The 3,680-nt window shown below is 44.2% G+C and overlaps 1 pseudogene across 1 annotated transcript; it reads right to left on the bottom strand.

Moving 5' to 3' along the window:
* On the bottom strand, nucleotides 1-526 carry LOC111549766 (annotated as a pseudogene). The gene has a single exon (XR_002733825.3). The product of XR_002733825.3 is annotated as a putative 60S ribosomal protein L37a (transcript).
* Nucleotides 527-3,680: the final 3,154 nt, after the last annotated feature.

The following is a 3,680-nucleotide window of genomic DNA, read 5'->3' as shown; positions in this document are numbered from 1 at the left end:
TTTTTTTTTTTTTACATAAATTAACACATTTATTATAGGCCAGTGATGTCTCAAAGAGTAGAGGAGCGTCTACCGGTCTTTCAACTCCTTCAGTCTTCTGATGGCGGACTTTACCGTGACAGCGGAAGTGATATTGTATGTCCAGGCACCGCCGGCCACTGACTTCAGGCAGGAACCACAGTGCCAGATCCCCCAGCTCGTCTCTTCATCTTGGTTTTGCCACAGAAAGAGCAAGTGTACTTGGCGTGCTGGCTGATTTCAATTTTCTTCACCATTTTCCGGAGGGAGGCCCCATAGCGGGTCCCGTATTTACCGACGATCCCGACTTTCTTGGTACGTTTGGCCATGTCATCGCGAACTAGGTCCGAGCCCAGAAAGAAATTTTTTTATAATAAAAATAAAATATAACAAATTAAACTTGGCTACAAATAGTTTCGAAACTGCTCTCTGGGAAGCAGTTCTCCGCCTTTGACTTTTAATTTTATAATTACAAAAAAAAAAAAAAACATTTCCATCACCCCTCAAAATTCCCTATGCCTCTTTGTAGTCAGTTTCATCAGATGGTCTGTATTCAAAATCATCTCTGCTGCTTATGGATTTTGTGCTGTGGACAAATGCCTTGGCTTCCCCGTGCCTCCGTTTCTATATTTTTTAAGTGGGGATAATGATACAAACTAGCTCATGGGGTTGTTGTGAGGAGTAAATACTCAAAAATGACTTGTCATCATCTTTATTGTGTGCATAGTTGGTGCTCTATAAACAACGGTTTGTCATGTGGGTAGGCACATGCTGAAACATTGGTATGTCCCATACTTGCTTCCTGTTCAAGAGTCTGGCACCAGCATACAGTTGGTTTTCTCTAATTCATAGGATTTTATGATCCTGGAAATGGTGGGTACAAGAAATTAACTAGTCCAGTCCCCTGTCTTCCATGACAGGATAAAATATTGTTTTTCTCATCTTAAAGAGGAGCTCACTGGGCCCTCAAAGGTGAATCTGTTCACCTAGCGCGGAGAAAATGGAAGATTTAATGGAAAATGAGAAAGAGCAGGCAAGGGAGAAATTGCTCAAGGTAATCATAACAGCTAAGAAGTAGTAAAGGAGGAACAGATTGCAGATTTCCTGCTTCCAAATCTAGAGCTCTTTTGACTACATCATAGCATTAATAGATGTATCTTCTCTAGATCTTTGGTTATAATTAGTGACAGTAACTGTAGCAATGAGCAAAGACTAAATTAACATTAATAGATGTATCTTCTCTAGATCTGTGGTTGCAGTTAGTGACAGTAACTGTAGCATTGAGCAAAGACTAAATTAACAGTAATAGATCTTCTCTAGATCTTTGGTTGTAGTTAGTGACAGTAACTGTAACAATGAACAAAGATTAAATTAGAAGGGGAAAACTTGCAAGGCCAGTTTTGCACAGTTTACTTCTGCAGCAGTTCATTTGCTGTCAGTTTTGTTGTTTTTTTTTTTCTGCCTTTCCCTATTAGATATTTCCAGCAGAAAGAAAGCAAATACAGCCTGGGCAACATGGCCAAACACTGTCTTTACTAAAAATATAAAAAATTAGCTGGGCACAGTGGCACATGCCTGTAGTCCTGACTACTTGGGATACAGAGGTAGGAGAATCACCGAGCCCAGGAGGTCGAGGCTGAAGTGAGCTGAGATCACGCCACTGCACTCCAGCCTGGGAAACAGATATGAGATCCAGAAGGAAAGAAAAAACAAAACAAAACAAAAAAAAGAATGAAAGAAAAGGAGGAGGAAAGAAGGAATGAAAGAAAGGAAAATGAAAGAAAAGAAACAGAAAGAAAGAAAAGAAATCTAGGAGGTAGGAAGGAAAGGAGAAAAGAGGAGGGGAGGGGAGGGGTGGTCAGGCATGGTGGCTCACACCTGTAATCCTATCACTTTGGCACTCGGGTCACTTTATAGGCTAAAGCAGGAGGACCCCTCGAACCAGGAGTTCAAGACCAGCCTGGGCAACATAGCGAGACCCTGTCTCTACTAAGAAAAAATAAAGAGAGAGAAAGCATACTTTTTCCTGTTTGAATATCTGTATGAGTAGCTATAGGGCTGTGTTCAGGCCTGGGAATGAGTAGTTTATCACCCACATACCTGAATCTCTACCTGTGGGGCCAGACACTTTAGGATACCCTAGGATGTATTATCTTCAGGAAAACACCACCTGATCACCCAAACCTAACCCTAAGGCATGCACCCTTACCTTTCCTGCCCCCACCAGCCCTAGCACCTGACATACAACTTTGAGAGAGTTTTTTCCCTTCAGCCAAGCGTCCACTGGCTTCATTGAAGTGCAAACAGACCCTGAAAGAGGTATGACAATAATTGTACTAGGTAACAATGACTCAGTGTTCTCCCAATCATTCTAATTAAATTTAGGAGAAGATCCCTAACACTTGGTTAATCATCCTTTTAACAAAAGATCCCACCCTTCAGCAGGCAAAGGTATTAAACTAGATTTAAGAATACTGTTTTATTTCTGTGGTATTTAAAGTTACTTTCTATTTGTGGCAAATGCTTTTCATTTTATTTGATGTCATATATATTTTCTTTTTTTTTCTTAATTTTTGAGACGGAGTCTCACTGTGCTGCCGAGGCTGGAGGGCAGTGGTGCAATCTTGGCTCACTGCAGCCTCCGCCTCCCAGGTTCCAGTGATTCCCCTGCCTCAGCCTCCCTAGTAGCTGGAATTACAGTTGCACGCCACTACACCCAGCTAATTTTCATATTTTTAAGTAGAGACAGGGTTTCGCCCATGTTGGCCAGGTTGGTCTCGAACTCCTGACCTGAAGTGATCCGCCCGCTTTGGCCTCCCAAAGTGCCGGGATTACAGGTGTGAGCCACTGCGCCCGGCCTGAATTACTCTTTGTCTATTGCAATTCCTCTGTCTGGATGAATCAGTTCTGTCTAGGCAGCAGGCAAGGTGAACCACTTGGGCGGTTACAAGTACAATATTTAATGTTTATCACGTTACATTTTCTTCCTTTCTTCCTTTCTTCCTTTCTTCCTTTCTTTCTTTCGAGCTGGAGTCTCGTTCTGTTGCCCAGGCTGGAGTGCAGTGGCACAATCTCGGCTCACTGCAACCTCCACCTCCCGGGTTCACGCCATTCTCCTGCCTCAGCCTCCCGAGTCGCTGGGACTACAGGCGCCTGCCACCACACCCGGCTAATTTTTTGTGTTTTTAGTAGACACGGGGTTTCACCATGTTAGTCAGGATGGTCTCGATCTCCTGACCTCGTGATCCACCCGCCTCAGCCTTCCAAAGTGCTGGGATTACAGGCGTGAGCCACCGCACCCGGCCCGTTTTTTTTTTTTTTTTTTGAGATGGAGTCTCACTCTGTCACCCGGGCTGGAGTGCAGTGGCTCGATCTCAGCTCACTGCAACCTCTGCCTCCTGGGTTCAAGCAATTCTCCTGCCTCAGCCTCCTGAATAGCTAAGATTACAGGCTCACACCACCATGCCCGGCTAATTTTTGTATTTTTAGTAGGATGGGGTTTCACCATGTCGTTCAGGCTGGTCTTGAACTCCTGACCTCGTTATCCGCCCGCCTTGGCCTCCCAAAGGCGTGAGCCACCGCGCCCAGCCTCACATTACATTTTCATAGCTAGCAGGATAACGGTGGAGTTATTGGCACTCGGGTCACTTTCTAGGGTATGT

Source organism: Piliocolobus tephrosceles, chromosome 5, assembly GCF_002776525.5.
Source record: "Piliocolobus tephrosceles isolate RC106 chromosome 5, ASM277652v3, whole genome shotgun sequence".
NCBI classification, from domain to species: Eukaryota; Metazoa; Chordata; class Mammalia; order Primates; family Cercopithecidae; genus Piliocolobus; species Piliocolobus tephrosceles.
This window is presented reverse-complemented; position numbering and strand designations above follow the sequence as displayed.